Genomic DNA, 16,072 nt, shown 5'->3' on the forward strand with positions numbered 1-16,072 from the left:
TATGTACAGTATATAAGATATATTTGGTGGCCTTTTGATATTTTATGTAAATTATATAATATATATTTGGTGTAGTTTTTGATATTTTACATGGGGTGTGTCATATATATTTACCGTCCTTTTTGATATTATATTTACAGTATATAATATACATTGGGTGTAATTTTTGATATTCTATTTACAGTATATTAAATATAATTACTGTTGTCTTTGATAGTTTATTTACAGTATATATAACACATATTTGGTGTACTTTTGATATTTTATGTAGAGTATGTAATATATATTTACTGTATTTTTGATATTTTATTAACAGTATATAAAATGTATTTGGTGTACTTTTAGTTAATATTATATGTACAATATATGAAATATATTTACTGTACTTTTTGATATTTTATGTACAGTATATAAGATATATTTGGTGTCCTGTTGATATTTTATGTAAATTATATAATATATATTTGTTGTAGTTTTTGATATTTTACATGGGGTGTGTCATATATATTTACTGTCTTTTTTGATGTTTTATTTACAGTATATAGTATACATGTGGTGTAATTTTTGATATTTTATGTACAGTATATTAAATATAATTCCTGTAGTTTTTGATAGTTTATTTACAGTATATATAACACATATTTGGTGTACTTTTTGATATTTTATGTACAGTATGTAATATATATTTACTGTATTTTTGATATTTTATTTACAGTAGATAAAATGTATTTGGTGTACTTTTAGTTAATATTATATGTACAATATATGAAATATCATTACTGTACTTTTTGATATTTTATGTACAGTATATAAGATATATTTGGTGTCCTTTTGATATTTTATGTAAATTATATAATATATATTTGGTGTAGTTTTTGATATTTTACATGGGGTGTGTCATATATATTTACTGTCGTTTTTGATGTTTTTTTTACAGTATATAATATACATGTGGTGTAATTTTTGATATTTTATGTACAGTATATTAAATATAATTACTGTAGTTTTTGATAGTTTATTTACAGTATATATAACACATATTTGGTGTACTTTTTGATATTTTACGTACAGTATGTAATATATATTTACTGTATTTTTGATATTTTATTTACAGTATATAAAATGTATTTGGTGTACTTTTAGTTAATATTATATGTACAATATATGAAATATATTTACTGTACTTTTTGATATTTTATGTACAGTATATAAGATATATTTGGTGTCCTTTTGATATTTTATGTAAATTATATAATATATATTTGGTGTAGTTTTTGATATTTTACATGGGGTGTGTCATATATATTTACTGTCCTTTTTGATATTTTATTTACAGTATATAATATACATTTGGTGTAATTTTTGATAATTTATGTACAGCGTATTAAATATAATTACTGTAGTTTTGAGATTTTACAGTATATATAACACATATTTGGTGTACTTTTTGATATTTTATTTACAGTATGTAATATATATTTACTGTACTTTTTGATATTTTATTTACTGTATATAAAATGTATTTGGTGTACTTTAGTTAATATTATTTGTACAATATATGAAATATATTTACTGTACTTTTTGATATTTTATGTACAGTATATAAGATATATTTGGTGTCCTTTTGATATTTTATCTAAATTATATAATATATATTTGGTGTAGTTTTTGATATTTTACATGGGGTGTGTCATATATATTTACCGTCCTTTTTGATATTATATTTACAGTATATAATATACATTGGGTGTAATTTTTGATATTCTATTTACAGTATATTAAATATAATTACTGTTGTCTTTGATAGTTTATTTACAGTATATATAACACATATTTGGTGTACTTTTGATATTTTATGTACAGTATGTAATATATATTTACTGTATTTTTGATATTTTATTTACAGTATATAAAATGTATTTGGTGTACTTTTAGTTAGTATTATATGTACAATATATGAAATATATTTACTGTACTTTTTGATATTTTATGTACAGTATATAAGATATATTTGGTGTCCTTTTGATATTTTATGTAAATTATATAATATATATTTGGTGTAGTTTTTGATATTTTACATGGGGTGTGTCATATATATTTACTGTCCTTTTTGATATTTTATTTACAGTATATAATATACATTTGGTGTAATTTTTGATATTTTATGTACAGTGTATTAAATATAATTACTGTAGTTTTGAGAGTTTACAGTATATATAACACATATTTGGTGTACTTTTTGATATTTTATGTACAGTATGTAATATATATTTACTGTACTTTTTGATATTTTATTTACTGTATATAAAATGTATTTGGTGTACTTTAGTTAATATTATTTGTACAATATATGAAATATATTTACTGTACTTTTTGATATTTTATGTACAGTATATAAGATATATTTGGTGTCCTTTTGATATTTTATGTAAATTATATTATATATATTTGGTGTAGTTTTTGATATTTTACATGGGGTGTGTCATATATATTTACCGTCCTTTTTGATATTATATTTACAGTATATAATATACATTGGGTGTAATTTTTGATATTCTATTTACAGTATATTAAATATAATTACTGTTGTCTTTGACAGTTTATTTACAGTATATATAACACATATTTGGTGTACTTTTGATATTTTATGTACAGTATGTAATATATATTTACTGTATTTTTGATATTTTATTTACAGTATATAAAATGTATTTGGTCTACTTTTAGTTAATATTATATGTACAATATATGAAATATATTTACTGTACTTTTTGATATTTTATGTACAGTATATAAGATATATTTGGTGTCCTTTTGATATTTTATGTAAATTATATAATATATATTTGGTGTAGTTTTTGATATTTTACATGGGGTGTGTCATATATTTTTACCGTCCTTTTTGATATTTTATTTACAGTATATAATATACATTTGGTGTAATTTTTGATATTCTGTTTACAGTATATTAAATATAATTACTGTAGTTTTTGATAGTTTATTTACAGTATATATAACACATATTTGGTGTACTTTTTGATATTTTACGTACAGTATGTAATATATATTTACTGTATTTTTGATATTTTATTTACAGTATATAAAATGTATTTGGTGTACTTTTAGTTAATATTATATGTACAATATATGAAATATATTTACTGTACTTTTTGATATTTTATGTACAGTATATAAGAGGTATTTGGTGTCCTTTTGATATTTTATGTAAATTATATAATATATATTTTGTGTAGTTTTTGATATTTTACATGGGGTGTGTCATATATATTTACTGTCCTTTTTGATATTTTATTTACAGTATATAATATACATTTGGTGTAATTTTTGATATTCTATTTACAGTATATTAAATATAATTACTGTAGTTTTTCATAGTTTATTTACAGTATATATAACACATATTTGGTGTACTTTTGATATTTTATGTACAGTATGTAATATATATTTACTGTATTTTTGATATTTAATTTACAGTAGACAAAATGTTTTTGGTGTCCTTTTAGTTAATATTCTATGTACAATATATGAAATATATTTACTGTACTTTTTGATATTTTATGTACAGTATATAAGATATATTTGGTGTCCTTTTGATATTTTATGTAAATTATATAATATATATTTGGTGTAGATTTTGATATTTTACATGGGGTGTGTCATATATATTTACTGTCTTTTTTGATGTTTTATTTACAGTATATAGTATACATGTGGTGTAATTTTTGATATTTTATGTACAGTATATTAAATATAATTACTGTAGTTTTGATAGTTTACAGTATATATAACACATATTTGGTGTACTTTTGATATTTTATGTACAGCATGTAATATATATTTACTGTATTTTTGATATTTAATTTACAGTAGATAAAATGTATTTGGTGTAATTTAGTTAATATTATATGTACAATATATGAAATATATTTACTGTACTTTTTGATATTTTATGTACAGTATATAAGAGGTATTTGGTGTCCTGTTGATATTTTATGTAAATTATATAATATATATTTTGTGTAGTTTTTAATATTTTACATGGGGTGTGTCATATATATTTACTGTCCTTTTTGATATTTTATTTACAGTATATAATATACATTTGGTGTAATTTTTGATATTCTATGTACAGTATATTAAATATAATTACTGTAGTTTTTGATAGTTTATTTACAGTATATATAACACATATTTGGTGTACTTTTGATATTTTATGTACAGTATGTAATATATATTTACTGTATTTTTGATATTTAATTTACAGTAGACAAAATGTTTTTGGTGTACTTTTAGTTAATATTATATGTACAATATATGAAATATATTTACTGTACTTTTTGATATTTTATGTACAGTATATAAGATATATTTGGTGTCCTTTTGATATTTTATGTAAATTATATAATATATATTTGGTGTAGATTTTGATATTTTACATGGGGTGTGTCATATATATTTACTGTCGTTTTTGATGTTTTATTTACAGTATATAATATACATGTGGTGTAATTTTTGATATTTTATGTACAGTATATTAAATATAATTACTGTAGTTTTTGATAGTTTATTTACAGTATATATAACACATATTTGGTGTACTTTTTGATATTTTACGTACAGTATGTAATATATATTTACTGTATTTTTGATATTTTATTTACAGTATATAAAATGTATTTGGTGTACTTTAGTTAATATTATATGTACAATATATGAAATATATTTACTGTACTTTTTGATATTTTATGTACAGTATATAAGATATATTTGGTGGCCTTTTGATATTTTATGTAAATTATATAATATATATTTGGTGTAGTTTTTGATATTTTACATGGGGTGTGTCATATATATTTACCGTCCTTTTTGATATTATATTTACAGTATATAATATACATTGGGTGTAATTTTTGATATTCTATTTACAGTATATTAAATATAATTACTGTTGTCTTTGATAGTTTATTTACAGTATATATAACACATATTTGGTGTACTTTTGATATTTTATGTAGAGTATGTAATATATATTTACTGTATTTTTGATATTTTATTAACAGTATATAAAATGTATTTGGTGTACTTTTAGTTAATATTATATGTACAATATATGAAATATATTTACTGTACTTTTTGATATTTTATGTACAGTATATAAGATATATTTGGTGTCCTGTTGATATTTTATGTAAATTATATAATATATATTTGTTGTAGTTTTTGATATTTTACATGGGGTGTGTCATATATATTTACTGTCTTTTTTGATGTTTTATTTACAGTATATAGTATACATGTGGTGTAATTTTTGATATTTTATGTACAGTATATTAAATATAATTCCTGTAGTTTTTGATAGTTTATTTACAGTATATATAACACATATTTGGTGTACTTTTTGATATTTTATGTACAGTATGTAATATATATTTACTGTATTTTTGATATTTTATTTACAGTAGATAAAATGTATTTGGTGTACTTTTAGTTAATATTATATGTACAATATATGAAATATCATTACTGTACTTTTTGATATTTTATGTACAGTATATAAGATATATTTGGTGTCCTTTTGATATTTTATGTAAATTATATAATATATATTTGGTGTAGTTTTTGATATTTTACATGGGGTGTGTCATATATATTTACTGTCGTTTTTGATGTTTTTTTTACAGTATATAATATACATGTGGTGTAATTTTTGATATTTTATGTACAGTATATTAAATATAATTACTGTAGTTTTTGATAGTTTATTTACAGTATATATAACACATATTTGGTGTACTTTTTGATATTTTACGTACAGTATGTAATATATATTTACTGTATTTTTGATATTTTATTTACAGTATATAAAATGTATTTGGTGTACTTTTAGTTAATATTATATGTACAATATATGAAATATATTTACTGTACTTTTTGATATTTTATGTACAGTATATAAGATATATTTGGTGTCCTTTTGATATTTTATGTAAATTATATAATATATATTTGGTGTAGTTTTTGATATTTTACATGGTGTGTGTCATATATATTTACTGTCCTTTTTGATATTTTATTTACAGTATATAATATACATTTGGTGTAATTTTTGATAATTTATGTACAGCGTATTAAATATAATTACTGTAGTTTTGAGATTTTACAGTATATATAACACATATTTGGTGTACTTTTTGATATTTTATTTACAGTATGTAATATATATTTACTGTACTTTTTGATATTTTATTTACTGTATATAAAATGTATTTGGTGTACTTTAGTTAATATTATTTGTACAATATATGAAATATATTTACTGTACTTTTTGATATTTTATGTACAGTATATAAGATATATTTGGTGTCCTTTTGATATTTTATCTAAATTATATAATATATATTTGGTGTAGTTTTTGATATTTTACAAGGGGTGTGTCATATATATTTACCGTCCTTTTTGATATTATATTTACAGTATATAATATACATTGGGTGTAATTTTTGATATTCTATTTACAGTATATTAAATATAATTACTGTTGTCTTTGATAGTTTATTTACAGTATATATAACACATATTTGGTGTACTTTTGATATTTTATGTACAGTATGTAATATATATTTACTGTATTTTTGATATTTTATTTACAGTATATAAAATGTATTTGGTGTACTTTTAGTTAGTATTATATGTACAATATATGAAATATATTTACTGTACTTTTTGATATTTTATGTACAGTATATAAGATATATTTGGTGTCCTTTTGATATTTTATGTAAATTATATAATATATATTTGGTGTAGTTTTTGATATTTTACATGGGGTGTGTCATATATATTTACTGTCCTTTTTGATATTTTATTTACAGTATATAATATACATTTGGTGTAATTTTTGATATTTTATGTACAGTGTATTAAATATAATTACTGTAGTTTTGAGAGTTTACAGTATATATAACACATATTTGGTGTACTTTTTGATATTTTATGTACAGTATGTAATATATATTTACTGTACTTTTTGATATTTTATTTACTGTATATAAAATGTATTTGGTGTACTTTAGTTAATATTATTTGTACAATATATGAAATATATTTACTGTACTTTTTGATATTTTATGTACAGTATATAAGATATATTTGGTGTCCTTTTGATATTTTATGTAAATTATATTATATATATTTGGTGTAGTTTTTGATATTTTACATGGGGTGTGTCATATATATTTACCGTCCTTTTTGATATTATATTTACAGTATATAATATACATTGGGTGTAATTTTTGATATTCTATTTACAGTATATTAAATATAATTACTGTTGTCTTTGACAGTTTATTTACAGTATATATAACACATATTTGGTGTACTTTTGATATTTTATGTACAGTATGTAATATATATTTACTGTATTTTTGATATTTTATTTACAGTATATAAAATGTATTTGGTCTACTTTTAGTTAATATTATATGTACAATATATGAAATATATTTACTGTACTTTTTGATATTTTATGTACAGTATATAAGATATATTTGGTGTCCTTTTGATATTTTATGTAAATTATATAATATATATTTGGTGTAGTTTTTGATATTTTACATGGGGTGTGTCATATATTTTTACCGTCCTTTTTGATATTTTATTTACAGTATATAATATACATTTGGTGTAATTTTTGATATTCTGTTTACAGTATATTAAATATAATTACTGTAGTTTTTGATAGTTTATTTACAGTATATATAACACATATTTGGTGTACTTTTTGATATTTTACGTACAGTATGTAATATATATTTACTGTATTTTTGATATTTTATTTACAGTATATAAAATGTATTTGGTGTACTTTTAGTTAATATTATATGTACAATATATGAAATATATTTACTGTACTTTTTGATATTTTATGTACAGTATAGAAGATATATTTGGTGTCCTTTTGATATTTTATGTAAATTATATAATATATATTTGGTGTAGTTTTTGATATTTTACATGGGGTGTGTCATATATATTTACTGTCTTTTTTGATGTTTTATTTACAGTATATAGTATACATGTGGTGTAATTTTTGATATTTTATGTACAGTATATTAAATATAATTACTGTAGTTTTTGATAGTTTATTTACAGTATATATAACACATATTTGGTGTACTTTTTGATATTTTATGTACAGTATGTAATATATATTTACTGTATTTTTGATATTTTATTTACAGTAGATAAAATGTATTTGGTGTACTTTTAGTTAATATTATATGTACAATATATGAAATATATTTACTGTACTTTTTGATATTTTATGTACAGTATATAAGATATATTTGGTGTCCTTTTGATATTTTATGTAAATTATATAATATATATTTGGTGTAGTTTTTGATATTTTACATGGGGTGTGTCATATATATTTACTGTCGTTTTTGATGTTTTATTTACAGTATATAATATACATGTGGTGTAATTTTTGATATTTTATGTACAGTATATTAAATATAATTACTGTAGTTTTTGATAGTTTATTTACAGTTTATATAACACATATTTGGTGTACTTCTTGATATTTTACGTACAGTATGTAATATATATTTACTGTATTTTTGATATTTTATTTACAGTATATAAAATGTATTTGGTGTACTTTTAGTTAATATTATATGTACAATATATGAAATATATTTACTGTACTTTTTGATATTTTATGTACAGTATAGAAGATATATTTGGTGTCCTTTTGATATTTTATGTAAATTATATAATATATATTTGGTGTAGTTTTTGATATTTTACATGGGGTGTGTCATATATTTACTGTCGTTTTTGATGTTTTTTTTACAGTATATAATATACATGCGGTGTAATTTTTGATATTTTATGTACAGTATATTAAATATAATTACTGTAGTTTTTGATAGTTTATTTACAGTATATATAACACATATTTGGTGTACTTTTTGATATTTTACGTACAGTATGTAATATATATTTACTGTATTTTTGATATTTTATTTACAGTATATAAAATGTATTTGGTGTACTTTTAGTTAATATTATATGTACAATATATGAAATATATTTACTGTACTTTTTGATATTTTATGTACAGTATATAAGATATATTTGGTGTCCTTTTGATATTTTATGTAAATTATATAATATATATTTGGTGTAGTTTTTGATATTTTACATGGGGTGTGTCATATATATTTACTGTCCTTTTTGATATATTATTTACAGTATATAATATACATGTGGTGTAATTTTTGATATTTTATGTACAGTGTATTAAATATAATTACTGTAGTTTTGAGAGTTTACAGTATATATAACACATATTTGGTGTACTTTTTGATATTTTATGTACAGTATGTAATATATATTTACTGTACTTTTTGATATTTTATTTACTGTATATAAAATGTATTTGGTGTACTTTAGTTAATATTATTTGTACAATATATGAAATATATTTACTGTACTTTTTGATATTTTATGTACAGTATATAAGATATATTTGGTGTCCTTTTGATATTTTATGTAAATTATATAATATATATTTGGTGTAGTTTTTGATATTTTACATGGGGTGTGTCATATATATTTACCGTCCTTTTTGATATTATATTTACAGTATATAATATACATTGGGTGTAATTTTTGATATTCTATGTACAGTATATTAAATATAATTAGTGTTGTCTTTGATAGTTTATTTACAGTATATATAACACATATTTGGTGTACTTTTGATATTTTATGTACAGTATGTAATATATATTTACTGTATTTTTGATATTTTATTTACAGTATATAAAATGTATTTGGTCTACTTTTAGTTAATATTATATGTACAATATATGAAATATATTTACTGTACTTTTTGATATTTTATGTACAGTATATAAGATATATTTGGTGTCCTTTTGATATTTTATGTAAATTATATAATATATATTTGGTGTAGTTTTTGTTATTTTACATGGGGTGTGTCATATATATTTACTGTCTTTTTTGATGTTTTATTTACAGTATATAGTATACATGTGGTGTAATTTTTGATATTTTATGTACAGTATATTAAATATAATTACTGTAGTTTTTGATAGTTTATTTACAGTACATATAACACATATTTGGTGTACTTTTTGATATTTTATGTACAGTATGTAATATATATTTACTGTATTTTTGATATTTTATTTACAGTAGATAAAATGTATTTGGTGTACTTTTAGTTAATATTATATGTACAATATATGAAATATATTTACTGTACTTTTTGATATTTTATGTACAGTATATAAGATATATTTGGTGTCCTTTTGATATTTTATGTAAATTATATAATATATATTTGGTGTAGTTTTTGATATTTTACATGGGGTGTGTCATATATATTTACTGTCGTTTTTGATGTTTTATTTACAGTATATAATATACATGTGGTGTAATTTTTGATATTTTATGTACAGTATATTAAATATAATTACTGTAGTTTTTGATAGTTTATTTACAGTTTATATAACACATATTTGGTGTACTTTTTGATATTTTACGTACAGTATGTAACATATATTTACTGTATTTTTGATATTTTATTTACAGTATATAAAATGTATTTGGTGTACTTTTAGTTAATATTATATGTACAATATATGAAATATATTTACTGTAATTTTGATATTTTATGTACAGTATAGAAGATATATTTGGTGTCCTTTTGATATTTAATGTAAATTATATAATATATATTTGGTGTAGTTTTTGATATTTTACATGGGGTGTGTCATATATATTTACTGTCGTTTTTGATGTTTTTTTTACAGTATATAATATACATGTGGTGTAATTTTTGATATTTTATGTACAGTATATTAAATATAATTACTGTAGTTTTTGATAGTTTATTTACAGTATATATAACACATATTTGGTGTACTTTTTGATATTTTACGTACAGTATGTAATATATATTTACTGTATTTTTGATATTTTATTTACAGTATATAAAATGTATTTGGTGTACTTTTAGTTAATATTATATGTACAATATATGAAATATATTTACTGTACTTTTTGATATTTTATGTACAGTATATAAGATATATTTGGTGTCCTTTTGATATTTTATGTAAATTATATAATATATATTTGGTGTAGTTTTTGATATTTTACATGGGGTGTGTCATATATATTTACTGTCCTTTTTCATATTTTATTTACAGTATATAATATACATTTGGTGTAATTTTTGATATTTTATGTACAGCGTATTAAATATAATTACTGTAGTTTTGAGAGTTTACAGTATATATAACACATATTTGGTGTACTTTTTGATATTTTACGTACAGTATGTAATATATATTTACTGTACTTTTTGATATTTTATTTACTGTATATAAAATGTATTTGGTGTACTTTAGTTAATATTATTTGTACAATATATGAAATATATTTACTGTACTTTTTGATATTTTATGTACAGTATATAAGATATATTTGGTGTCCTTTTGATATTTTATGTAAATTATATAATATATATTTGGTGTAGTTTTTGATATTTTACATGGGGTGTGTCATATATATTTACCGTCCTTTTTGATATTATATTTACAGTATATAATATACATTGGGTGTAATTTTTGATATTCTATTTACAGTATATTAAATATAATTACTGTTGTCTTTGATAGTTTATTTACAGTATATATAACACATATTTGGTGTACTTTTGATATTTTATGTACAGTATGTAATATATATTGACTGTATTTTTGATATTTTATTTACACTATATAAAATGTATTTGGTCTACTTTTAGTTAATATTATATGTACAATATATGAAATATATTTACTGTACTTTTTGATATTTTATGTACAATATATAAGATATATTTGGTGTCCTTTTGATATTTTATGTAAATTATATAATATATATTTGTTGTAGTTTTTGATATTTTACATGGGGTGTGTCATATATATTTACTGTCTTTTTTGATGTTTTATTTACAGTATATAGTATACATGTGGTGTAATTTTTGATATTTTATGTGCAGTATATTAAATATAACTCCTGTAGTTTTTGATAGTTAATTTATAGTATATATAACACATATTTGGTGTACTTTTTGTTATTTTATGTACAGTATGTAATATATATTTACTGTATTTTTGATATTTTATTTACAGTAGATAAAATGTATTTGGTGTACTTTTAGTTAATATTATATGTACAATATATGAAATATATTTACTGTACTTTTTGATATTTTATGTACAGTATATAAGATATATTTGGTGTCCTTTTGATATTTTATGTAAATTATATAATATATATTTGGTGTAGTTTTTGATATTTTACATGGGGTGAGTCATATATATTTACTGTCTTTTTTGATGTTTTATTTAGAGTATATAATATACATGTGGTGTAATTTTTGATATTTTATGTACAGTATATTAAATATAATTACTGTAGTTTTTGATAGTTTATTTACAGTATATATAACACATATTTGGTGTACTTTTTGATATTTTACGTACAGTATGTAATATATATTTACTGTATTTTTGATATTTTATTTACAGTAGATAAAATGTATTTGGTGTACTTTTAGTTAATATTATATGTACAATATATGAAATATATTTACTGTACTTTTTGATATTTTATGTACAGTATATAAGATATATTTGGTGTCCTTTTGATATTTTATGTAAATTATATAATATATATTTGGTGTAGTTTTTGATATTTTACATGGGGTGTGTCATATATATTTACTGTCGTTTTTGATGTTTTATTTACAGTATATAATATACATGTGGTGTAATTTTTGATATTTTATGTACAGTATATTAAATATAATTACTGTAGTTTTTGATAGTTTATTTACAGTTTATATAACACATATTTGGTGTACTTTTTGATATTTTACGTACAGTATGTAACATATATTTACTGTATTTTTGATATTTTATTTACAGTATATAAAATGTATTTGGTGTACTTTTAGTTAATATTATATGTACAATATATGAAATATATTTACTGTAATTTTGATATTTTATGTACAGTATAGAAGATATATTTGGTGTCCTTTTGATATTTTATGTAAATTATATAATATATATTTGGTGTAGTTTTTGATATTTTACATGGGGTGTGTCATATATATTTACTGTCGTTTTTGATGTTTTTTTTACAGTATATAATATACATGTGGTGTAATTTTTGATATTTTATGTACAGTATATTAAATATAATTACTGTAGTTTTTGATAGTTTATTTACAGTATATATAACACATATTTGGTGTACTTTTTGATATTTTACGTACAGTATGTAATATATATTTACTGTATTTTTGATATTTTATTTACAGTATATAAAATGTATTTGGTGTACTTTTAGTTAATATTATATGTACAATATATGAAATATATTTACTGTACTTTTTGATATTTTATGTACAGTATATAAGATATATTTGGTGTCCTTTTGATATTTTATGTAAATTATATAATATATATTTGGTGTAGTTTTTGATATTTTACATGGGGTGTGTCATATATATTTACTGTCCTTTTTCATATTTTATTTACAGTATATAATATACATTTGGTGTAATTTTTGATATTTTATGTACAGCGTATTAAATATAATTACTGTAGTTTTGAGAGTTTACAGTATATATAACACATATTTGGTGTACTTTTTGATATTTTACGTACAGTATGTAATATATATTTACTGTACTTTTTGATATTTTATTTACTGTATATAAAATGTATTTGGTGTACTTTAGTTAATATTATTTGTACAATATATGAAATATATTTACTGTACTTTTTGATATTTTATGTACAGTATATAAGATATATTTGGTGTCCTTTTGATATTTTATGTAAATTATATAATATATATTTGGTGTAGTTTTTGATATTTTACATGGGGTGTGTCATATATATTTACCGTCCTTTTTGATATTATATTTACAGTATATAATATACATTGGGTGTAATTTTTGATATTCTATTTACAGTATATTAAATATAATTACTGTTGTCTTTGATAGTTTATTTACAGTATATATAACACATATTTGGTGTACTTTTGATATTTTATGTACAGTATGTAATATATATTGACTGTATTTTTGATATTTTATTTACACTATATAAAATGTATTTGGTCTACTTTTAGTTAATATTATATGTACAATATATGAAATATATTTACTGTACTTTTTGATATTTTATGTACAATATATAAGATATATTTGGTGTCCTTTTGATATTTTATGTAAATTATATAATATATATTTGTTGTAGTTTTTGATATTTTACATGGGGTGTGTCATATATATTTACTGTCTTTTTTGATGTTTTATTTACAGTATATAGTATACATGTGGTGTAATTTTTGATATTTTATGTGCAGTATATTAAATATAACTCCTGTAGTTTTTGATAGTTAATTTATAGTATATATAACACATATTTGGTGTACTTTTTGTTATTTTATGTACAGTATGTAATATATATTTACTGTATTTTTGATATTTTATTTACAGTAGATAAAATGTATTTGGTGTACTTTTAGTTAATATTATATGTACAATATATGAAATATATTTACTGTACTTTTTGATATTTTATGTACAGTATATAAGATATATTTGGTGTCCTTTTGATATTTTATGTAAATTATATAATATATATTTGGTGTAGTTTTTGATATTTTACATGGGGTGAGTCATATATATTTACTGTCTTTTTTGATGTTTTATTTAGAGTATATAATATACATGTGGTGTAATTTTTGATATTTTATGTACAGTATATTAAATATAATTACTGTAGTTTTTGATAGTTTATTTACAGTATATATAACACATATTTGGTGTACTTTTTGATATTTTACGTACAGTATGTAATATATATTTACTGTATTTTTGATATTTTATTTACAGTAGATAAAATGTATTTGGTGTACTTTTAGTTAATATTATATGTACAATATATGAAATATATTTACTGTACTTTTTGATATTTTATGTACAGTATATAAGATATATTTGGTGTCCTTTTGATATTTTATGTAAATTATATAATATATATTTGGTGTAGTTTTTGATATTTTACATGGGGTGTGTCATATATATTTACTGTCGTTTTTGATGTTTTATTTACAGTATATAATATACATGTGGTGTAATTTTTGATATTTTATGTACAGTATATTAAATATAATTACTGTAGTTTTTGATAGTTTATTTACAGTTTATATAACACATATTTGGTGTACTTTTTGATATTTTACGTACAGTATGTAACATATATTTACTGTATTTTTGATATTTTATTTACAGTATATAAAATGTATTTGGTGTACTTTTAGTTAATATTATATGTACAATATATGAAATATATTTACTGTAATTTTGATATTTTATGTACAGTATAGAAGATATATTTGGTGTCCTTTTGATATTTTATGTAAATTATATAATATATATTTGGTGTAGTTTTTGATATTTTACATGGGGTGTGTCATATATATTTACTGTCGTTTTTGATGTTTTTTTAACAGTATATAATATACATGTGGTGTAATTTTTGATATTTTATGTACAGTATATTAAATATAATTACTGTAGTTTTTGATAGTTTATTTACAGTATATATAACACATATTTGGTGTACTTTTTGATATTTTACGTACAGTATGTAATATATATTTACTGTATTTTTGATATTTTATTTACAGTATATAAAATGTATTTGGTGTACTTTTAGTTAATATTATATGTACAATATATGAAATATATTTACTGTACTTTTTGATATTTTATGTACAGTATATAAGATATATTTGGTGTCCTTTTGATATTTTATGTAAATTATATAATATATATTTGGTGTAGTTTTTGATATTTTACATGGGGTGTGTCATATATATATACTGTCCTTTTTCATATTTTATTTACAGTATATAATATACATTTGGTGTAATTTTTGAT

The sequence above is a fragment of the Pan troglodytes genome, chromosome 15 (genome assembly GCF_028858775.2).
Source record: "Pan troglodytes isolate AG18354 chromosome 15, NHGRI_mPanTro3-v2.0_pri, whole genome shotgun sequence".
Classification (NCBI taxonomy): Eukaryota; Metazoa; Chordata; class Mammalia; order Primates; family Hominidae; genus Pan; species Pan troglodytes.